General features: G+C 47.3%; 13 non-coding genes across 13 annotated transcripts; all 13 read right to left on the reverse strand.

Moving 5' to 3' along the window:
• Positions 1 to 4,393: 4,393 nt before the first annotated feature.
• LOC142696288 (U2 spliceosomal RNA) lies at positions 4,394 to 4,584 on the reverse strand. The gene has a single exon (XR_012864239.1). It is a non-coding gene; the product is annotated as a U2 spliceosomal RNA (small nuclear RNA).
• A 1,344-nt stretch (positions 4,585 to 5,928) lies between these two features.
• Positions 5,929 to 6,119, reverse strand: LOC142696289 (U2 spliceosomal RNA). The gene has a single exon (XR_012864240.1). It is a non-coding gene; the product is annotated as a U2 spliceosomal RNA (small nuclear RNA).
• A 1,344-nt stretch (positions 6,120 to 7,463) lies between these two features.
• On the reverse strand, positions 7,464 to 7,654 carry LOC142696290 (U2 spliceosomal RNA). The gene has a single exon (XR_012864241.1). It is a non-coding gene; the product is annotated as a U2 spliceosomal RNA (small nuclear RNA).
• A 1,348-nt stretch (positions 7,655 to 9,002) lies between these two features.
• LOC142696291 (U2 spliceosomal RNA) lies at positions 9,003 to 9,193 on the reverse strand. The gene has a single exon (XR_012864242.1). It is a non-coding gene; the product is annotated as a U2 spliceosomal RNA (small nuclear RNA).
• A 1,344-nt stretch (positions 9,194 to 10,537) lies between these two features.
• Positions 10,538 to 10,728, reverse strand: LOC142696105 (U2 spliceosomal RNA). The gene has a single exon (XR_012864099.1). It is a non-coding gene; the product is annotated as a U2 spliceosomal RNA (small nuclear RNA).
• A 1,344-nt stretch (positions 10,729 to 12,072) lies between these two features.
• On the reverse strand, positions 12,073 to 12,263 carry LOC142696106 (U2 spliceosomal RNA). The gene has a single exon (XR_012864100.1). It is a non-coding gene; the product is annotated as a U2 spliceosomal RNA (small nuclear RNA).
• Positions 12,264 to 13,607: 1,344 nt separating this feature from the next.
• Positions 13,608 to 13,798, reverse strand: LOC142696107 (U2 spliceosomal RNA). The gene has a single exon (XR_012864101.1). It is a non-coding gene; the product is annotated as a U2 spliceosomal RNA (small nuclear RNA).
• Positions 13,799 to 15,138: 1,340 nt separating this feature from the next.
• LOC142696108 (U2 spliceosomal RNA) lies at positions 15,139 to 15,329 on the reverse strand. Its single transcript, XR_012864102.1, has one exon. It is a non-coding gene; the product is annotated as a U2 spliceosomal RNA (small nuclear RNA).
• A 1,350-nt stretch (positions 15,330 to 16,679) lies between these two features.
• Positions 16,680 to 16,870, reverse strand: LOC142696110 (U2 spliceosomal RNA). Its single transcript, XR_012864103.1, has one exon. It is a non-coding gene; the product is annotated as a U2 spliceosomal RNA (small nuclear RNA).
• A 1,342-nt stretch (positions 16,871 to 18,212) lies between these two features.
• Positions 18,213 to 18,403, reverse strand: LOC142696112 (U2 spliceosomal RNA). The gene has a single exon (XR_012864105.1). It is a non-coding gene; the product is annotated as a U2 spliceosomal RNA (small nuclear RNA).
• Positions 18,404 to 19,747: 1,344 nt separating this feature from the next.
• On the reverse strand, positions 19,748 to 19,938 carry LOC142696113 (U2 spliceosomal RNA). The gene has a single exon (XR_012864106.1). It is a non-coding gene; the product is annotated as a U2 spliceosomal RNA (small nuclear RNA).
• A 1,328-nt stretch (positions 19,939 to 21,266) lies between these two features.
• Positions 21,267 to 21,457, reverse strand: LOC142696114 (U2 spliceosomal RNA). The gene has a single exon (XR_012864107.1). It is a non-coding gene; the product is annotated as a U2 spliceosomal RNA (small nuclear RNA).
• Positions 21,458 to 22,803: 1,346 nt separating this feature from the next.
• Positions 22,804 to 22,994, reverse strand: LOC142696115 (U2 spliceosomal RNA). Its single transcript, XR_012864108.1, has one exon. It is a non-coding gene; the product is annotated as a U2 spliceosomal RNA (small nuclear RNA).
• Positions 22,995 to 23,447: the final 453 nt, after the last annotated feature.

Consider the following 23,447-nt stretch of genomic DNA (forward strand, 5'->3'; position numbering starts at 1 on the left):
TCTTCATTCACCACTTCAGCAACAACCTCACGCATCCTATTGGCCAATACTTTACTAAAACACTTATAGTCAGAATCCAACAAAGTAATTGGCCTCCAATTTGCCAAATTTTTCTTCTCACCTTTTTTATATATCAGCACAACCACACCTTCTTTCATAGATTTGCTCAACACACCATGCTTCCACATATACTGACATACCTCAAGCAAATCCCCACCAATTATATCCCACATCCTCACATATAATTCAATTGGGATCCCATCCTTCCCAGGTGTTTTATTTTTACTTGCACTCATCACCACATTTCTCACTTCATCCATGGTAATATCACCACACAGAGACTCACGATCTTCCTCTCCAAGTTTATTTTCCAACCCATTCAAAACCTCATTCATCAAATCCTTATCATACCACTTCTCTCCATACAACTGGGTATAAAAACCTTCAACTTCACTCATCACATCCTTTCCAGAAACACACTCACCCCTATCATTCAATAATTCATCCATATCATCCTTTTTACCACATATTTTTTTGAAAAAAAATCTTGTACATTTTTCATCTTTGTCTAAGTTCTCAACTTTTGATCTATATATAATTTTTTTCCCTTTTTCCTCTAATAAAAGCCTACTTTCATTCCTTGCGTCCCTCATCAAATCACTGACATCCACACCAAGCTCGCCAAGTTTTCTCAACCATTCTATTCTAACATTCAACTCATTATATTGGTTTCTTAGCATAGCTGCTTTTTTATAGCCCCATTTTTTAAAGAATCTTTTACATTCATTCTTCATCCAATCCCACCACTCCAGCACATTCCCAAAAGATTCCTGCCGCGATTTCCATCCTTTATACGCATATATAAAAGCCTTCACAATTCTTTCATCCTCTAATAAACTTACATTTAACTTCCATACCCCTGCACCACGCACTAAACGAACATCCCCTTCAAAAGTTGCACACATACACACATGGTCAGAAAAGGTCACATCGCGCTGCCGCAAACTCATGCACCCCACATTTTTTGAGAAAAGCACCCGATCTATCCTTGATGTTACCCCTCCTCTATCAGACCTATAAGTGTCGGGTGGTGGCTTTCCCAAATGAACCTCAGCAGCATCTATAAAAGAAAAATCTTTGATTAATTGGTACAACTTTTTACCAGATACATCCATTTTTTCCCCTTCCGTCACACAGTTAAAGTCCCCAACCCAAATCGTAGGAATTCTCCCTGGCAAAAAAAAGGACAACTTCTCTAGGAGCTCTAACCTCTCTTCTTTTTTTGTTGCTCCATATATATTAATTACCCTTACCCTCCACCCTCTGACATTTATCTCTGCCAAAATACACCTCCCCACTTCCACCACAATATAACTTTCTAATTTTAAATTCCTATTCCCTAGCAATATTCCTACCCCATCATTTTTATTTATAGAAGAACCAGACCATATACATTGGCCATATGGCCATTCCTGTTCTGGCACAGGTTCCCTAATACCGCATTCTTGCAAACAATATACATCAGCTCCTAAATTTTTTAAAAAATCCAGAACTGCAGCCCTCCTGGGCTTAGATTGAATCAGTCGTACATTTAAGGATACGACATCAAATGTAGGTTTGGATGCCATATTTTAATTTTCATAGCCAGATAACCGCAGGTTGTCCATTTGCACTTCAGCCTTTGCCTTCTGGAGGCTGGCAACCTAATGTGAAGAAACTGGTCCCTTGATCTTCTAGAAAAGGCTCATCAAACGAAATCACTGATGAGGGGTATTCCTCCTCCCTTCCAGGGGTTACAGGGGGTGACGCGGCCAGCCTGGCTCTCTTAGCCCCCATATCCAGAATTTCGTCTGCAGGTCGGGTGCCTACAGTGGTAAAATCCCCTTGACCTCCAACTCCTTCCAGAAACACTTCATCCAGACTCCAAGAAACAGGAGGAGTCACGGGGATGTCGCCCTCAATTTCTCCCTCACCCTGTAGCCCAGTCTGGGCATCGGATGGGTGAGGAAGATCCTCCTCGACCGGGGCTACCTCCATGCCTGCCCCTTCCTCCACACGTACTTCTACTGGAGATGTGCTTAAAGAAGCCAGATAGTCAGCGGGTACCTCCTCGCCCAACCGTCCAGTTCTCGCTATCATCTCAGCCACTTGGCTCCTGGCTGCCTCTGCATATGACTTCTTCCGCAGAGGGCAGTCTTTGAATGTATGCCCTTCCACCTCGCAGAGATTACAAACAATGCGGTTGACACATTCTTTTGCTTTGTGACCCTCCTGGTTACATCTGGAACACTTCCCTGAATTTTGACATCCTTCCCTTGTGTGGCCAAAAACTTTACAATTCCTGCAGAAGGGAGGACACCTGGGAAAAAACAGATATCCCCTGTCTCTTCCAATGGAGAAGTTCGATGGAGGGAAATGGAAGCCTCCTGGTTCCTCAATATCTTGCCGAAACCGGACCCGAAATTTGTATTTCCCATTCCAGATCATTTCAGTGTTCAAGATTTTATTCTCAAACTTAACATATGCACAATGTCTAGACAGGAATGCCGTGATATCTTGCAAAGGTACATGTGCATTGTAGAGAAAAACAACCAGGAAGACTTCTCCTTCATCATACAGCAGGATAAAAGTAAGTCCTCCAAGCTCAGGATTGTTCACATTTTGCATCAAATTGTAATGGAAAGTATGGCAGGCAGGTAAATCCATCAATATCAAGGTAAAATGACCAACCTTATGCTCCTGAAGACAAAGGATTTTCTTCCGCTCCACTTTCAAAATTCCAAACAAGATGTTGTTCACCAGGTGTCGTAGGTCCAGGGTCTTCTCTGATCCAACATCAACTTCGATCCGAATGCCGTACTTGACCCGGGTTTCCCCGGCCTTAGCGTGACGTACAATAACGCCCATGTCGATCGCCTTCCTGCCACTGGCTGTCTCCCTATAGCAACAAGCAGCTTAAGCCCCAAAGGGCGATGCTGCAGGGCCGAGAGTTCAGCACTGGACGCCTCTGGTTAGCCACTTGAGCTTAGCCAAAAGGCCGAGAAGCGATAACCCGAGCGGCCCTTGCCTTGCCCGAGCCTGTCCCATACTGCTGTTCACCCCTTGCAGCGATTGATTCAGCCTACTCCTAGGCAATTCCATGGGGCCCTGCAGGCTCACACACATTTACAGCTACTAAGCGGGAGGGAGGTGAATAAAGGCCGGAGAGGAAGCTACACAGGATTTGCTTCTTTTGCTTGCACCACAATGCAGTGCTGAAAGAGGAGGAATCTACATAAAAACGCCTTCCTGGCAACGCCCAAATGCCCTCCTGCCATGCAGATAAACACTGGCAGCGGCAGCAAGTGCATGCCCACAGCCACCCCTTGTTCCTTCACACCTTGTATCAGCTGTAATCCAGTCCAGTCCAGTCCAGTGCTGCCTGCTGAGCAGCACTGACCAACACTGCCTGGGCCCAGGCTTTTATCTATCTCTGAGGCAGGCCCCATTATGATGTCAGAAAGCTGGCTCTGGAATCCTGAGGGCTCCACTATGACACGTGCAAAGTTCCGTCTGAACTTTATATAAGACGGTGCGGCTCAGTCAGTCACTCAGTGTTGCCTGAGAGGGCAACACTGCAACAGCCGGCCGCCAGGCTGTCTTTTTTTTGCACATTTATTTGCCTCCAGGAGGCCACAAGAGGGAGACAAGGGACTGCAAAATGGAAAATAGGCATCCACCAACTTTACAGACAACTTCTCTTTGCTCCTACAACCTCCATCCTTGCACAGTTTGTTATTCTTCCAGGTAACATAGTAACAAATCCAAATTGCTGCTCTCTTTGTAGGCAAGCAAGGGTTTGTTGCAACTGCAATTCTTACTTCTTCTTGGAAATGTAGGGACGACAGTACATTCCATCACATCCATCTAGTGTACACAGGTAGGTCCATTGTGGCGGGCGGGCTGCTTTAATGGCTGTTTGCTGTTCCCCCTACTCCACTCCACTATTTGACTGTGGTGCTGCATCAATCAATCAGTGGCTGGCTCAGGTGCAGCTCTTTAACCTACCTAAAAGGGAGGGCGGAGAGAAGACAAGGAAGGTGAATGAGCTGTTCCAATGTGAAATGCCGGAAACACAGAAACACAGAAGACACACACACACACACACACACACACACACACACACACACACACACACACACACACACACACACACACACACACAACAAGAGGTGGCAATGTATTAATTAATTGCATTTAATAAATGAGCTCATTATCACACATGACTGTACAAATGCATTGTCCAACAGGTGTTGAAATAATGGGATTAAAAGGGGAGATCCCATCAGAAAGACAAAAACAATAGCAAACACAAATAGCACTTTTGGAATCTGATTTTAGTCAACACATAAGGGAAGGGTGCACCGGTCCTGGAAATACTGCAATACCAGGTCAATGCGTGGAGTGGACAGAGCAAGCTCTATTTCCATCTCCCTGTTCTAAAAATCCATTTAATATATGGTCCCCAGATAGGGGACGTATCAGATATTAAACTGATAAGAACAGATACTACACTTGATCTTAGCCAAAAGGCCGAGAAGCGATAACCCGAGCGGCCCTTGCCTTGCCCGAGCCTGTCCCATACTGCTGTTCACCCCTTGCAGCGATTGATTCAGCCTACTCCTAGGCAATTCCATGGGGCCCTGCAGGCTCACACACATTTACAGCTACTAAGCGGGAGGGAGGTGAATAAAGGCCGGAGAGGAAGCTACACAGGATTTGCTTCTTTTGCTTGCACCACAATGCAGTGCTGAAAGAGGAGGAATCTACATAAAAACGCCTTCCTGGCAACGCCCAAATGCCCTCCTGCCATGCAGATAAACACTGGCAGCGGCAGCAAGTGCATGCCCACAGCCACCCCTTGTTCCTTCACACCTTGTATCAGCTGTAATCCAGTCCAGTCCAGTCCAGTGCTGCCTGCTGAGCAGCACTGACCAACACTGCCTGGGCCCAGGCTTTTATCTATCTCTGAGGCAGGCCCCATTATGATGTCAGAAAGCTGGCTCTGGAATCCTGAGGGCTCCACTATGACACGTGCAAAGTTCCGTCTGAACTTTATATAAGACGGTGCGGCTCAGTCAGTCACTCAGTGTTGCCTGAGAGGGCAACACTGCAACAGCCGGCCGCCAGGCTGTCTTTTTTTTGCACATTTATTTGCCTCCAGGAGGCCACAAGAGGGAGACAAGGGACTGCAAAATGGAAAATAGGCATCCACCAACTTTACAGACAACTTCTCTTTGCTCCTACAACCTCCATCCTTGCACAGTTTGTTATTCTTCCAGGTAACATAGTAACAAATCCAAATTGCTGCTCTCTTTGTAGGCAAGCAAGGGTTTGTTGCAACTGCAATTCTTACTTCTTCTTGGAAATGTAGGGACGACAGTACATTCCATCACATCCATCTAGTGTACACAGGTAGGTCCATTGTGGCGGGCGGGCTGCTTTAATGGCTGTTTGCTGTTCCCCCTACTCCACTCCACTATTTGACTGTGGTGCTGCATCAATCAATCAGTGGCTGGCTCAGGTGCAGCTCTTTAACCTACCTAAAAGGGAGGGCGGAGAGAAGACAAGGAAGGTGAATGAGCTGTTCCAATGTGAAATGCCGGAAACACAGAAACACAGAAGACACACACACACACACACACACACACACACACACACACACACACACACACACACACACACACACACACACACACAACAAGAGGTGGCAATGTATTAATTAATTGCATTTAATAAATGAGCTCATTATCACACATGACTGTACAAATGCATTGTCCAACAGGTGTTGAAATAATGGGATTAAAAGGGGAGATCCCATCAGAAAGACAAAAACAATAGCAAACACAAATAGCACTTTTGGAATCTGATTTTAGTCAACACATAAGGGAAGGGTGCACCGGTCCTGGAAATACTGCAATACCAGGTCAATGCGTGGAGTGGACAGAGCAAGCTCTATTTCCATCTCCCTGTTCTAAAAATCCATTTAATATATGGTCCCCAGATAGGGGACGTATCAGATATTAAACTGATAAGAACAGATACTACACTTGATCTTAGCCAAAAGGCCGAGAAGCGATAACCCGAGCGGCCCTTGCCTTGCCCGAGCCTGTCCCATACTGCTGTTCACCCCTTGCAGCGATTGATTCAGCCTACTCCTAGGCAATTCCATGGGGCCCTGCAGGCTCACACACATTTACAGCTACTAAGCGGGAGGGAGGTGAATAAAGGCCGGAGAGGAAGCTACACAGGATTTGCTTCTTTTGCTTGCACCACAATGCAGTGCTGAAAGAGGAGGAATCTACATAAAAACGCCTTCCTGGCAACGCCCAAATGCCCTCCTGCCATGCAGATAAACACTGGCAGCGGCAGCAAGTGCATGCCCACAGCCACCCCTTGTTCCTTCACACCTTGTATCAGCTGTAATCCAGTCCAGTCCAGTCCAGTGCTGCCTGCTGAGCAGCACTGACCAACACTGCCTGGGCCCAGGCTTTTATCTATCTCTGAGGCAGGCCCCATTATGATGTCAGAAAGCTGGCTCTGGAATCCTGAGGGCTCCACTATGACACGTGCAAAGTTCCGTCTGAACTTTATATAAGACGGTGCGGCTCAGTCAGTCACTCAGTGTTGCCTGAGAGGGCAACACTGCAACAGCCGGCCGCCAGGCTGTCTTTTTTTTGCACATTTATTTGCCTCCAGGAGGCCACAAGAGGGAGACAAGGGACTGCAAAATGGAAAATAGGCATCCACCAACTTTACAGACAACTTCTCTTTGCTCCTACAACCTCCATCCTTGCACAGTTTGTTATTCTTCCAGGTAACATAGTAACAAATCCAAATTGCTGCTCTCTTTGTAGGCAAGCAAGGGTTTGTTGCAACTGCAATTCTTACTTCTTCTTGGAAATGTAGGGACGACAGTACATTCCATCACATCCATCTAGTGTACACAGGTAGGTCCATTGTGGCGGGCGGGCTGCTTTAATGGCTGTTTGCTGTTCCCCCTACTCCACTCCACTATTTGACTGTGGTGCTGCATCAATCAATCAGTGGCTGGCTCAGGTGCAGCTCTTTAACCTACCTAAAAGGGAGGGCGGAGAGAAGACAAGGAAGGTGAATGAGCTGTTCCAATGTGAAATGCCGGAAACACAGAAACACAGAAGACACACACACACACACACACACACACACACACACACACACACACACACACACACACACACACACACACACACACAACAAGAGGTGGCAATGTATTAATTAATTGCATTTAATAAATGAGCTCATTATCACACATGACTGTACAAATGCATTGTCCAACAGGTGTTGAAATAATGGGATTAAAAGGGGAGATCCCATCAGAAAGACAAAAACAATAGCAAACACAAATAGCACTTTTGGAATCTGATTTTAGTCAACACATAAGGGAAGGGTGCACCGGTCCTGGAAATACTGCAATACCAGGTCAATGCGTGGAGTGGACAGAGCAAGCTCTATTTCCATCTCCCTGTTCTAAAAATCCATTTAATATATGGTCCCCAGATAGGGGACGTATCAGATATTAAACTGATAAGAACAGATACTACACTTGATCTTAGCCAAAAGGCCGAGAAGCGATAACCCGAGCGGCCCTTGCCTTGCCCGAGCCTGTCCCATACTGCTGTTCACCCCTTGCAGCGATTGATTCAGCCTACTCCTAGGCAATTCCATGGGGCCCTGCAGGCTCACACACATTTACAGCTACTAAGCGGGAGGGAGGTGAATAAAGGCCGGAGAGGAAGCTACACAGGATTTGCTTCTTTTGCTTGCACCACAATGCAGTGCTGAAAGAGGAGGAATCTACATAAAAACGCCTTCCTGGCAACGCCCAAATGCCCTCCTGCCATGCAGATAAACACTGGCAGCGGCAGCAAGTGCATGCCCACAGCCACCCCTTGTTCCTTCACACCTTGTATCAGCTGTAATCCAGTCCAGTCCAGTCCAGTGCTGCCTGCTGAGCAGCACTGACCAACACTGCCTGGGCCCAGGCTTTTATCTATCTCTGAGGCAGGCCCCATTATGATGTCAGAAAGCTGGCTCTGGAATCCTGAGGGCTCCACTATGACACGTGCAAAGTTCCGTCTGAACTTTATATAAGACGGTGCGGCTCAGTCAGTCACTCAGTGTTGCCTGAGAGGGCAACACTGCAACAGCCGGCCGCCAGGCTGTCTTTTTTTTGCACATTTATTTGCCTCCAGGAGGCCACAAGAGGGAGACAAGGGACTGCAAAATGGAAAATAGGCATCCACCAACTTTACAGACAACTTCTCTTTGCTCCTACAACCTCCATCCTTGCACAGTTTGTTATTCTTCCAGGTAACATAGTAACAAATCCAAATTGCTGCTCTCTTTGTAGGCAAGCAAGGGTTTGTTGCAACTGCAATTCTTACTTCTTCTTGGAAATGTAGGGACGACAGTACATTCCATCACATCCATCTAGTGTACACAGGTAGGTCCATTGTGGCGGGCGGGCTGCTTTAATGGCTGTTTGCTGTTCCCCCTACTCCACTCCACTATTTGACTGTGGTGCTGCATCAATCAATCAGTGGCTGGCTCAGGTGCAGCTCTTTAACCTACCTAAAAGGGAGGGCGGAGAGAAGACAAGGAAGGTGAATGAGCTGTTCCAATGTGAAATGCCGGAAACACAGAAACACAGAAGACACACACACACACACACACACACACACACACACACACACACACACACACACACACACACACACACACACACACACACAACAAGAGGTGGCAATGTATTAATTAATTGCATTTAATAAATGAGCTCATTATCACACATGACTGTACAAATGCATTGTCCAACAGGTGTTGAAATAATGGGATTAAAAGGGGAGATCCCATCAGAAAGACAAAAACAATAGCAAACACAAATAGCACTTTTGGAATCTGATTTTAGTCAACACATAAGGGAAGGGTGCACCGGTCCTGGAAATACTGCAATACCAGGTCAATGCGTGGAGTGGACAGAGCAAGCTCTATTTCCATCTCCCTGTTCTAAAAATCCATTTAATATATGGTCCCCAGATAGGGGACGTATCAGATATTAAACTGATAAGAACAGATACTACACTTGATCTTAGCCAAAAGGCCGAGAAGCGATAACCCGAGCGGCCCTTGCCTTGCCCGAGCCTGTCCCATACTGCTGTTCACCCCTTGCAGCGATTGATTCAGCCTACTCCTAGGCAATTCCATGGGGCCCTGCAGGCTCACACACATTTACAGCTACTAAGCGGGAGGGAGGTGAATAAAGGCCGGAGAGGAAGCTACACAGGATTTGCTTCTTTTGCTTGCACCACAATGCAGTGCTGAAAGAGGAGGAATCTACATAAAAACGCCTTCCTGGCAACGCCCAAATGCCCTCCTGCCATGCAGATAAACACTGGCAGCGGCAGCAAGTGCATGCCCACAGCCACCCCTTGTTCCTTCACACCTTGTATCAGCTGTAATCCAGTCCAGTCCAGTCCAGTGCTGCCTGCTGAGCAGCACTGACCAACACTGCCTGGGCCCAGGCTTTTATCTATCTCTGAGGCAGGCCCCATTATGATGTCAGAAAGCTGGCTCTGGAATCCTGAGGGCTCCACTATGACACGTGCAAAGTTCCGTCTGAACTTTATATAAGACGGTGCGGCTCAGTCAGTCACTCAGTGTTGCCTGAGAGGGCAACACTGCAACAGCCGGCCGCCAGGCTGTCTTTTTTTTGCACATTTATTTGCCTCCAGGAGGCCACAAGAGGGAGACAAGGGACTGCAAAATGGAAAATAGGCATCCACCAACTTTACAGACAACTTCTCTTTGCTCCTACAACCTCCATCCTTGCACAGTTTGTTATTCTTCCAGGTAACATAGTAACAAATCCAAATTGCTGCTCTCTTTGTAGGCAAGCAAGGGTTTGTTGCAACTGCAATTCTTACTTCTTCTTGGAAATGTAGGGACGACAGTACATTCCATCACATCCATCTAGTGTACACAGGTAGGTCCATTGTGGCGGGCGGGCTGCTTTAATGGCTGTTTGCTGTTCCCCCTACTCCACTCCACTATTTGACTGTGGTGCTGCATCAATCAATCAGTGGCTGGCTCAGGTGCAGCTCTTTAACCTACCTAAAAGGGAGGGCGGAGAGAAGACAAGGAAGGTGAATGAGCTGTTCCAATGTGAAATGCCGGAAACACAGAAACACAGAAGACACACACACACACACACACACACACACACACACACACACACACACACACACACACACACACACACACACACACAACAAGAGGTGGCAATGTATTAATTAATTGCATTTAATAAATGAGCTCATTATCACACATGACTGTACAAATGCATTGTCCAACAGGTGTTGAAATAATGGGATTAAAAGGGGAGATCCCATCAGAAAGACAAAAACAATAGCAAACACAAATAGCACTTTTGGAATCTGATTTTAGTCAACACATAAGGGAAGGGTGCACCGGTCCTGGAAATACTGCAATACCAGGTCAATGCGTGGAGTGGACAGAGCAAGCTCTATTTCCATCTCCCTGTTCTAAAAATCCATTTAATATATGGTCCCCAGATAGGGGACGTATCAGATATTAAACTGATAAGAACAGATACTACACTTGATCTTAGCCAAAAGGCCGAGAAGCGATAACCCGAGCGGCCCTTGCCTTGCCCGAGCCTGTCCCATACTGCTGTTCACCCCTTGCAGCGATTGATTCAGCCTACTCCTAGGCAATTCCATGGGGCCCTGCAGGCTCACACACATTTACAGCTACTAAGCGGGAGGGAGGTGAATAAAGGCCGGAGAGGAAGCTACACAGGATTTGCTTCTTTTGCTTGCACCACAATGCAGTGCTGAAAGAGGAGGAATCTACATAAAAACGCCTTCCTGGCAACGCCCAAATGCCCTCCTGCCATGCAGATAAACACTGGCAGCGGCAGCAAGTGCATGCCCACAGCCACCCCTTGTTCCTTCACACCTTGTATCAGCTGTAATCCAGTCCAGTCCAGTCCAGTGCTGCCTGCTGAGCAGCACTGACCAACACTGCCTGGGCCCAGGCTTTTATCTATCTCTGAGGCAGGCCCCATTATGATGTCAGAAAGCTGGCTCTGGAATCCTGAGGGCTCCACTATGACACGTGCAAAGTTCCGTCTGAACTTTATATAAGACGGTGCGGCTCAGTCAGTCACTCAGTGTTGCCTGAGAGGGCAACACTGCAACAGCCGGCCGCCAGGCTGTCTTTTTTTTGCACATTTATTTGCCTCCAGGAGGCCACAAGAGGGAGACAAGGGACTGCAAAATGGAAAATAGGCATCCACCAACTTTACAGACAACTTCTCTTTGCTCCTACAACCTCCATCCTTGCACAGTTTGTTATTCTTCCAGGTAACATAGTAACAAATCCAAATTGCTGCTCTCTTTGTAGGCAAGCAAGGGTTTGTTGCAACTGCAATTCTTACTTCTTCTTGGAAATGTAGGGACGACAGTACATTCCATCACATCCATCTAGTGTACACAGGTAGGTCCATTGTGGCGGGCGGGCTGCTTTAATGGCTGTTTGCTGTTCCCCCTACTCCACTCCACTATTTGACTGTGGTGCTGCATCAATCAATCAGTGGCTGGCTCAGGTGCAGCTCTTTAACCTACCTAAAAGGGAGGGCGGAGAGAAGACAAGGAAGGTGAATGAGCTGTTCCAATGTGAAATGCCGGAAACACAGAAACACAGAAGACACACACACACACACACACACACACACACACACACACACACACACACACACACACACACACACACACACACACAACAAGAGGTGGCAATGTATTAATTAATTGCATTTAATAAATGAGCTCATTATCACACATGACTGTACAAATGCATTGTCCAACAGGTGTTGAAATAATGGGATTAAAAGGGGAGATCCCATCAGAAAGACAAAAACAATAGCAAACACAAATAGCACTTTTGGAATCTGATTTTAGTCAACACATAAGGGAAGGGTGCACCGGTCCTGGAAATACTGCAATACCAGGTCAATGCGTGGAGTGGACAGAGCAAGCTCTATTTCCATCTCCCTGTTCTAAAAATCCATTTAATATATGGTCCCCAGATAGGGGACGTATCAGATATTAAACTGATAAGAACAGATACTACACTTGATCTTAGCCAAAAGGCCGAGAAGCGATAACCCGAGCGGCCCTTGCCTTGCCCGAGCCTGTCCCATACTGCTGTTCACCCCTTGCAGCGATTGATTCAGCCTACTCCTAGGCAATTCCATGGGGCCCTGCAGGCTCACACACATTTACAGCTACTAAGCGGGAGGGAGGTGAATAAAGGCCGGAGAGGAAGCTACACAGGATTTGCTTCTTTTGCTTGCACCACAATGCAGTGCTGAAAGAGGAGGAATCTACATAAAAACGCCTTCCTGGCAACGCCCAAATGCCCTCCTGCCATGCAGATAAACACTGGCAGCGGCAGCAAGTGCATGCCCACAGCCACCCCTTGTTCCTTCACACCTTGTATCAGCTGTAATCCAGTCCAGTCCAGTCCAGTGCTGCCTGCTGAGCAGCACTGACCAACACTGCCTGGGCCCAGGCTTTTATCTATCTCTGAGGCAGGCCCCATTATGATGTCAGAAAGCTGGCTCTGGAATCCTGAGGGCTCCACTATGACACGTGCAAAGTTCCGTCTGAACTTTATATAAGACGGTGCGGCTCAGTCAGTCACTCAGTGTTGCCTGAGAGGGCAACACTGCAACAGCCGGCCGCCAGGCTGTCTTTTTTTTGCACATTTATTTGCCTCCAGGAGGCCACAAGAGGGAGACAAGGGACTGCAAAATGGAAAATAGGCATCCACCAACTTTACAGACAACTTCTCTTTGCTCCTACAACCTCCATCCTTGCACAGTTTGTTATTCTTCCAGGTAACATAGTAACAAATCCAAATTGCTGCTCTCTTTGTAGGCAAGCAAGGGTTTGTTGCAACTGCAATTCTTACTTCTTCTTGGAAATGTAGGGACGACAGTACATTCCATCACATCCATCTAGTGTACACAGGTAGGTCCATTGTGGCGGGCGGGCTGCTTTAATGGCTGTTTGCTGTTCCCCCTACTCCACTCCACTATTTGACTGTGGTGCTGCATCAATCAATCAGTGGCTGGCTCAGGTGCAGCTCTTTAACCTACCTAAAAGGGAGGGCGGAGAGAAGACAAGGAAGGTGAATGAGCTGTTCCAATGTGAAATGCCGGAAACACAGAAACACAGAAGACACACACACACACACACACACACACACACACACACACACACACACACACACACACACACACACACACACACACAACAAGAGGTGGCAATGTATTAATTAATTGCATTTAATAAATGAGCTCATTATCACACATGACTGTACAAATGCATTGTCCAACAGGTGTTGAAATAATGGGATTAAAAGGGGAGATCCCATCAGAAAGACAAAAACAATAGCAAACACAAATAGCACTTTTGGAATCTGATTTTAGTCAACACATAAGGGAAGGGTGCACCGGTCCTGGAAATACTGCAATACCAGGTCAATGCGTGGAGTGGACAGAGCAAGCTCTATTTCCATCTCCCTGTTCTAAAAATCCATTTAATATATGGTCCCCAGATAGGGGACGTATCAGATATTAAACTGATAAGAACAGATACTACACTTGATCTTAGCCAAAAGGCCGAGAAGCGATAACCCGAGCGGCCCTTGCCTTGCCCGAGCCTGTCCCATACTGCTGTTCACCCCTTGCAGCGATTGATTCAGCCTACTCCTAGGCAATTCCATGGGGCCCTGCAGGCTCACACACATTTACAGCTACTAAGCGGGAGGGAGGTGAATAAAGGCCGGAGAGGAAGCTACACAGGATTTGCTTCTTTTGCTTGCACCACAATGCAGTGCTGAAAGAGGAGGAATCTACATAAAAACGCCTTCCTGGCAACGCCCAAATGCCCTCCTGCCATGCAGATAAACACTGGCAGCGGCAGCAAGTGCATGCCCACAGCCACCCCTTGTTCCTTCACACCTTGTATCAGCTGTAATCCAGTCCAGTCCAGTCCAGTGCTGCCTGCTGAGCAGCACTGACCAACACTGCCTGGGCCCAGGCTTTTATCTATCTCTGAGGCAGGCCCCATTATGATGTCAGAAAGCTGGCTCTGGAATCCTGAGGGCTCCACTATGACACGTGCAAAGTTCCGTCTGAACTTTATATAAGACGGTGCGGCTCAGTCAGTCACTCAGTGTTGCCTGAGAGGGCAACACTGCAACAGCCGGCCGCCAGGCTGTCTTTTTTTTGCACATTTATTTGCCTCCAGGAGGCCACAAGAGGGAGACAAGGGACTGCAAAATGGAAAATAGGCATCCACCAACTTTACAGACAACTTCTCTTTGCTCCTACAACCTCCATCCTTGCACAGTTTGTTATTCTTCCAGGTAACATAGTAACAAATCCAAATTGCTGCTCTCTTTGTAGGCAAGCAAGGGTTTGTTGCAACTGCAATTCTTACTTCTTCTTGGAAATGTAGGGACGACAGTACATTCCATCACATCCATCTAGTGTACACAGGTAGGTCCATTGTGGCGGGCGGGCTGCTTTAATGGCTGTTTGCTGTTCCCCCTACTCCACTCCACTATTTGACTGTGGTGCTGCATCAATCAATCAGTGGCTGGCTCAGGTGCAGCTCTTTAACCTACCTAAAAGGGAGGGCGGAGAGAAGACAAGGAAGGTGAATGAGCTGTTCCAATGTGAAATGCCGGAAACACAGAAACACAGAAGACACACACACACACACACACACACACACACACACACACACACACACACACACACACACACACACACACACAACAAGAGGTGGCAATGTATTAATTAATTGCATTTAATAAATGAGCTCATTATCACACATGACTGTACAAATGCATTGTCCAACAGGTGTTGAAATAATGGGATTAAAAGGGGAGATCCCATCAGAAAGACAAAAACAATAGCAAACACAAATAGCACTTTTGGAATCTGATTTTAGTCAACACATAAGGGAAGGGTGCACCGGTCCTGGAAATACTGCAATACCAGGTCAATGCGTGGAGTGGACAGAGCAAGCTCTATTTCCATCTCCCTGTTCTAAAAATCCATTTAATATATGGTCCCCAGATAGGGGACGTATCAGATATTAAACTGATAAGAACAGATACTACACTTGATCTTAGCCAAAAGGCCGAGAAGCGATAACCCGAGCGGCCCTTGCCTTGCCCGAGCCTGTCCCATACTGCTGTTCACCCCTTGCAGCGATTGATTCAGCCTACTCCTAGGCAATTCCATGGGGCCCTGCAGGCTCACACACATTTACAGCTACTAAGCGGGAGGGAGGTGAATAAAGGCCGGAGAGGAAGCTACACAGGATTTGCTTCTTTTGCTTGCACCACAATGCAGTGCTGAAAGAGGAGGAATCTACATAAAAACGCCTTCCTGGCAACGCCCAAATGCCCTCCTGCCATGCAGATAAACACTGGCAGCGGCAGCAAGTGCATGCCCACAGCCACCCCTTGTTCCTTCACACCTTGTATCAGCTGTAATCCAGTCCAGTCCAGTCCAGTGCTGCCTGCTGAGCAGCACTGACCAACACTGCCTGGGCCCAGGCTTTTATCTATCTCTGAGGCAGGCCCCATTATGATGTCAGAAAGCTGGCTCTGGAATCCTGAGGGCTCCACTATGACACGTGCAAAGTTCCGTCTGAACTTTATATAAGACGGTGCGGCTCAGTCAGTCACTCAGTGTTGCCTGAGAGGGCAACACTGCAACAGCCGGCCGCCAGGCTGTCTTTTTTTTGCACATTTATTTGCCTCCAGGAGGCCACAAGAGGGAGACAAGGGACTGCAAAATGGAAAATAGGCATCCACCAACTTTACAGACAACTTCTCTTTGCTCCTACAACCTCCATCCTTGCACAGTTTGTTATTCTTCCAGGTAACATAGTAACAAATCCAAATTGCTGCTCTCTTTGTAGGCAAGCAAGGGTTTGTTGCAACTGCAATTCTTACTTCTTCTTGGAAATGTAGGGACGACAGTACATTCCATCACATCCATCTAGTGTACACAGGTAGGTCCATTGTGGCGGGCGGGCTGCTTTAATGGCTGTTTGCTGTTCCCCCTACTCCACTCCACTATTTGACTGTGGTGCTGCATCAATCAATCAGTGGCTGGCTCAGGTGCAGCTCTTTAACCTACCTAAAAGGGAGGGCGGAGAGAAGACAAGGAAGGTGAATGAGCTGTTCCAATGTGAAATGCCGGAAACACAGAAACACAGAAGACACACACACACACACACACACACACACACACACACACACACACACACACACACACACACACACACACACACACACACACAACAAGAGGTGGCAATGTATTAATTAATTGCATTTAATAAATGAGCTCATTATCACACATGACTGTACAAATGCATTGTCCAACAGGTGTTGAAATAATGGGATTAAAAGGGGAGATCCCATCAGAAAGACAAAAACAATAGCAAACACAAATAGCACTTTTGGAATCTGATTTTAGTCAACACATAAGGGAAGGGTGCACCGGTCCTGGAAATACTGCAATACCAGGTCAATGCGTGGAGTGGACAGAGCAAGCTCTATTTCCATCTCCCTGTTCTAAAAATCCATTTAATATATGGTCCCCAGATAGGGGACGTATCAGATATTAAACTGATAAGAACAGATACTACACTTGATCTTAGCCAAAAGGCCGAGAAGCGATAACCCGAGCGGCCCTTGCCTTGCCCGAGCCTGTCCCATACTGCTGTTCACCCCTTGCAGCGATTGATTCAGCCTACTCCTAGGCAATTCCATGGGGCCCTGCAGGCTCACACACATTTACAGCTACTAAGCGGGAGGGAGGTGAATAAAGGCCGGAGAGGAAGCTACACAGGATTTGCTTCTTTTGCTTGCACCACAATGCAGTGCTGAAAGAGGAGGAATCTACATAAAAACGCCTTCCTGGCAACGCCCAAATGCCCTCCTGCCATGCAGATAAACACTGGCAGCGGCAGCAAGTGCATGCCCACAGCCACCCCTTGTTCCTTCACACCTTGTATCAGCTGTAATCCAGTCCAGTCCAGTCCAGTGCTGCCTGCTGAGCAGCACTGACCAACACTGCCTGGGCCCAGGCTTTTATCTATCTCTGAGGCAGGCCCCATTATGATGTCAGAAAGCTGGCTCTGGAATCCTGAGGGCTCCACTATGACACGTGCAAAGTTCCGTCTGAACTTTATATAAGACGGTGCGGCTCAGTCAGTCACTCAGTGTTGCCTGAGAGGGCAACACTGCAACAGCCGGCCGCCAGGCTGTCTTTTTTTTGCACATTTATTTGCCTCCAGGAGGCCACAAGAGGGAGACAAGGGACTGCAAAATGGAAAATAGGCATCCACCAACTTTACAGACAACTTCTCTTTGCTCCTACAACCTCCATCCTTGCACAGTTTGTTATTCTTCCAGGTAACATAGTAACAAATCCAAATTGCTGCTCTCTTTGTAGGCAAGCAAGGGTTTGTTGCAACTGCAATTCTTACTTCTTCTTGGAAATGTAGGGACGACAGTACATTCCATCACATCCATCTAGTGTACACAGGTAGGTCCATTGTGGCGGGCGGGCTGCTTTAATGGCTGTTTGCTGTTCCCCCTACTCCACTCCACTATTTGACTGTGGTGCTGCATCAATCAATCAGTGGCTGGCTCAGGTGCAGCTCTTTAACCTACCTAAAAGGGAGGGCGGAGAGAAGACAAGGAAGGTGAATGAGCTGTTCCAATGTGAAATGCCGGAAACACAGAAACACAGAAGACACACACACACACACACACACACACACACACACACACACACACACACACACACACACACACACACACACACAACAAGAGGTGGCAATGTATTAATTAATTGCATTTAATAAATGAGCTCATTATCACACATGACTGTACAAATGCATTGTCCAACAGGTGTTGAAATAATGGGATTAAAAGGGGAGATCCCATCAGAAAGACAAAAACAATAGCAAACACAAATAGCACTTTTGGAATCTGATTTTAGTCAACACATAAGGGAAGGGTGCACCGGTCCTGGAAATACTGCAATACCAGGTCAATGCGTGGAGTGGACAGAGCAAGCTCTATTTCCATCTCCCTGTTCTAAAAATCCATTTAATATATGGTCCCCAGATAGGGGACGTATCAGATATTAAACTGATAAGAACAGATACTACACTTGATCTTAGCCAAAAGGCCGAGAAGCGATAACCCGAGCGGCCCTTGCCTTGCCCGAGCCTGTCCCATACTGCTGTTCACCCCTTGCAGCGATTGATTCAGCCTACTCCTAGGCAATTCCATGGGGCCCTGCAGGCTCACACACATTTACAGCTACTAAGCGGGAGGGAGGTGAATAAAGGCCGGAGAGGAAGCTACACAGGATTTGCTTCTTTTGCTTGCACCACAATGCAGTGCTGAAAGAGGAGGAATCTACATAAAAACGCCTTCCTGGCAACGCCCAAATGCCCTCCTGCCATGCAGATAAACACTGGCAGCGGCAGCAAGTGCATGCCCACAGCCACCCCTTGTTCCTTCACACCTTGTATCAGCTGTAATCCAGTCCAGTCCAGTCCAGTGCTGCCTGCTGAGCAGCACTGACCAACACTGCCTGGGCCCAGGCTTTTATCTATCTCTGAGGCAGGCCCCATTATGATGTCAGAAAGCTGGCTCTGGAATCCTGAGGGCTCCACTATGACACGTGCAAAGTTCCGTCTGAACTTTATATAAGACGGTGCGGCTCAGTCAGTCACTCAGTGTTGCCTGAGAGGGCAACACTGCAACAGCCGGCCGCCAGGCTGTCTTTTTTTTGCACATTTATTTGCCTCCAGGAGGCCACAAGAGGGAGACAAGGGACTGCAAAATGGAAAATAGGCATCCACCAACTTTACAGACAACTTCTCTTTGCTCCTACAACCTCCATCCTTGCACAGTTTGTTATTCTTCCAGGTAACATAGTAACAAATCCAAATTGCTGCTCTCTTTGTAGGCAAGCAAGGGTTTGTTGCAACTGCAATTCTTACTTCTTCTTGGAAATGTAGGGACGACAGTACATTCCATCACATCCATCTAGTGTACACAGGTAGGTCCATTGTGGCGGGCGGGCTGCTTTAATGGCTGTTTGCTGTTCCCCCTACTCCACTCCACTATTTGACTGTGGTGCTGCATCAATCAATCAGTGGCTGGCTCAGGTGCAGCTCTTTAACCTACCTAAAAGGGAGGGCGGAGAGAAGACAAGGAAGGTGAATGAGCTGTTCCAATGTGAAATGCCGGAAACACAGAAACACAGAAGACACACACACACACACACACACACACACACACACACACACACACACACACACACACACACACACACACACACACAACAAGAGGTGGCAATGTATTAATTAATTGCATTTAATAAATGAGCTCATTATCACACATGACTGTACAAATGCATTGTCCAACAGGTGTTGAAATAATGGGATTAAAAGGGGAGATCCCATCAGAAAGACAAAAACAATAGCAAACACAAATAGCACTTTTGGAATCTGATTTTAGTCAACACATAAGGGAAGGGTGCACCGGTCCTGGAAATACTGCAATACCAGGTCAATGCGTGGAGTGGACAGAGCAAGCTCTATTTCCATCTCCCTGTTCTAAAAATCCATTTAATATATGGTCCCCAGATAGGGGACGTATCAGATATTAAACTGATAAGAACAGATACTACACTTGATCTTAGCCAAAAGGCCGAGAAGCGATAACCCGAGCGGCCCTTGCCTTGCCCGAGCCTGTCCCATACTGCTGTTCACCCCTTGCAGCGATTGATTCAGCCTACTCCTAGGCAATTCCATGGGGCCCTGCAGGCTCACACACATTTACAGCTACTAAGCGGGAGGGAGGTGAATAAAGGCCGGAGAGGAAGCTACACAGGATTTGCTTCTTTTGCTTGCACCACAATGCAGTGCTGAAAGAGGAGGAATCTACATAAAAACGCCTTCCTGGCAACGCCCAAATGCCCTCCTGCCATGCAGATAAACACTGGCAGCGGCAGCAAGTGCATGCCCACAGCCACCCCTTGTTCCTTCACACCTTGTATCAGCTGTAATCCAGTCCAGTCCAGTCCAGTGCTGCCTGCTGAGCAGCACTGACCAACACTGCCTGGGCCCAGGCTTTTATCTATCTCTGAGGCAGGCCCCATTATGATGTCAGAAAGCTGGCTCTGGAATCCTGAGGGCTCCACTATGACACGTGCAAAGTTCCGTCTGAACTTTATATAAGACGGTGCGGCTCAGTCAGTCACTCAGTGTTGCCTGAGAGGGCAACACTGCAACAGCCGGCCGCCAGGCTGTCTTTTTTTTGCACATTTATTTGCCTCCAGGAGGCCACAAGAGGGAGACAAGGGACTGCAAAATGGAAAATAGGCATCCACCAACTTTACAGACAACTTCTCTTTGCTCCTACAACCTCCATCCTTGCACAGTTTGTTATTCTTCCAGGTAACATAGTAACAAATCCAAATTGCTGCTCTCTTTGTAGGCAAGCAAGGGTTTGTTGCAACTGCAATTCTTACTTCTTCTTGGAAATGTAGGGACGACAGTACATTCCATCACATCCATCTAGTGTACACAGGTAGGTCCATTGTGGCGGGCGGGCTGCTTTAATGGCTGTTTGCTGTTCCCCCTACTCCACTCCACTATTTGACTGTGGTGCTGCATCAATCAATCAGTGGCTGGCTCAGGTGCAGCTCTTTAACCTACCTAAAAGGGAGGGCGGAGAGAAGACAAGGAAGGTGAATGAGCTGTTCCAATGTGAAATGCCGGAAACACAGAAACACAGAAGACACACACACACACACACACACACACACACACACACACACACACACACACACACACACAACAAGAGGTGGCAATGTATTAATTAATTGCATTTAATAAATGAGCTCATTATCACACATGACTGTACAAATGCATTGTCCAACAGGTGTTGAAATAATGGGATTAAAAGGGGAGATCCCATCAGAAAGACAAAAACAATAGCAAACACAAATAGCACTTTTGGAATCTGATTTTAGTCAACACATAAGGGAAGGGTGCACCGGTCCTGGAAATACTGCAATACCAGGTCAATGCGTGGAGTGGACAGAGCAAGCTCTATTTCCATCTCCCTGTTCTAAAAATCCATTTAATATATGGTCCCCAGATAGGGGACGTATCAGATATTAAACTGATAAGAACAGATACTACACTTGATCTTAGCCAAAAGGCCGAGAAGCGATAACCCGAGCGGCCCTTGCCTTGCCCGAGCCTGTCCCATACTGCTGTTCACCCCTTGCAGCGATTGATTCAGCCTACTCCTAGGCAATTCCATGGGGCCCTGCAGGCTCACACACATTTACAGCTACTAAGCGGGAGGGAGGTGAATAAAGGCCGGAGAGGAAGCTACACAGGATTTGCTTCTTTTGCTTGCACCACAATGCAGTGCTGAAAGAGGAGGAATCTACATAAAAACGCCTTCCTGGCAACGCCCAAATGCCCTCCTGCCATGCAGATAAACACTGGCAGCGGCAGCAAGTGCATGCCCACAGCCACCCCTTGTTCCTTCACACCTTGTATCAGCTGTAATCCAGTCCAGTCCAGTCCAGTGCTGCCTGCTGAGCAGCACTGACCAACACTGCCTGGGCCCAGGCTTTTATCTATCTCTGAGGCAGGCCCCATTATGATGTCAGAAAGCTGGCTCTGGAATCCTGAGGGCTCCACTATGACACGTGCAAAGTTCCGTCTGAACTTTATATAAGACGGTGCGGCTCAGTCAGTCACTCAGTGTTGCCTGAGAGGGCAACACTGCAACAGCCGGCCGCCAGGCTGTCTTTTTTTTGCACATTTATTTGCCTCCAGGAGGCCACAAGAGGGAGACAAGGGACTGCAAAATGGAAAATAGGCATCCACCAACTTTACAGACAACTTCTCTTTGCTCCTACAACCTCCATCCTTGCACAGTTTGTTATTCTTCCAGGTAACATAGTAACAAATCCAAATTGCTGCTCTCTTTGTAGGCAAGCAAGGGTTTGTTGCAACTGCAATTCTTACTTCTTCTTGGAAATGTAGGGACGACAGTACATTCCATCACATCCATCTAGTGTACACAGGTAGGTCCATTGTGGCGGGCGGGCTGCTTTAATGGCTGTTTGCTGTTCCCCCTACTCCACTCCACTATTTGACTGTGGTGCTGCATCAATCAATCAGTGGCTGGCTCAGGTGCAGCTCTTTAACCTACCTAAAAGGGAGGGCGGAGAGAAGACAAGGAAGGTGAATGAGCTGTTCCAATGTGAAATGCCGGAAACACAGAAACACAGAAGACACACACACACACACACACACACACACACACACACACACACACACACACACACACACACACACACACACACACACAACAAGAGGTGGCAATGTATTAATTAATTGCATTTAATAAATGAGCTCATTATCACACATGACTGTACAAATGCATTGTCCAACAGGTGTTGAAATAATGGGATTAAAAGGGGAGATCCCATCAGAAAGACAAAAACAATAGCAAACACAAATAGCACTTTTGGAATCTGATTTTAGTCAACACATAAGGGAAGGGTGCACCGGTCCTGGAAATACTGCAATACCAGGTCAATGCGTGGAGTGGACAGAGCAAGCTCTATTTCCATCTCCCTGTTCTAAAAATCCATTTAATATATGGTCCCCAGATAGGGGACGTATCAGATATTAAACTGATAAGAACAGATACTACACTTGATCTTAGCCAAAAGGCCGAGAAGCGATAACCCGAGCGGCCCTTGCCTTGCCCGAGCCTGTCCCATACTGCTGTTCACCCCTTGCAGCGATTGATTCAGCCTACTCCTAGGCAATTCCATGGGGCCCTGCAGGCTCACACACATTTACAGCTACTAAGCGGGAGGGAGGTGAATAAAGGCCGGAGAGGAAGCTACACAGGATTTGCTTCTTTTGCTTGCACCACAATGCAGTGCTGAAAGAGGAGGAATCTACATAAAAACGCCTTCCTGGCAACGCCCAAATGCCCTCCTGCCATGCAGATAAACACTGGCAGCGGCAGCAAGTGCATGCCCACAGCCACCCCTTGTTCCTTCACACCTTGTATCAGCTGTAATCCAGTCCAGTCCAGTCCAGTGCTGCCTGCTGAGCAGCACTGACCAACACTGCCTGGGCCCAGGCTTTTATCTATCTCTGAGGCAGGCCCCATTATGATGTCAGAAA

This window comes from Rhinoderma darwinii (assembly GCF_050947455.1).
Source record: "Rhinoderma darwinii isolate aRhiDar2 chromosome 5 unlocalized genomic scaffold, aRhiDar2.hap1 SUPER_5_unloc_5, whole genome shotgun sequence".
Taxonomy (NCBI): domain Eukaryota; kingdom Metazoa; phylum Chordata; class Amphibia; order Anura; family Rhinodermatidae; genus Rhinoderma; species Rhinoderma darwinii.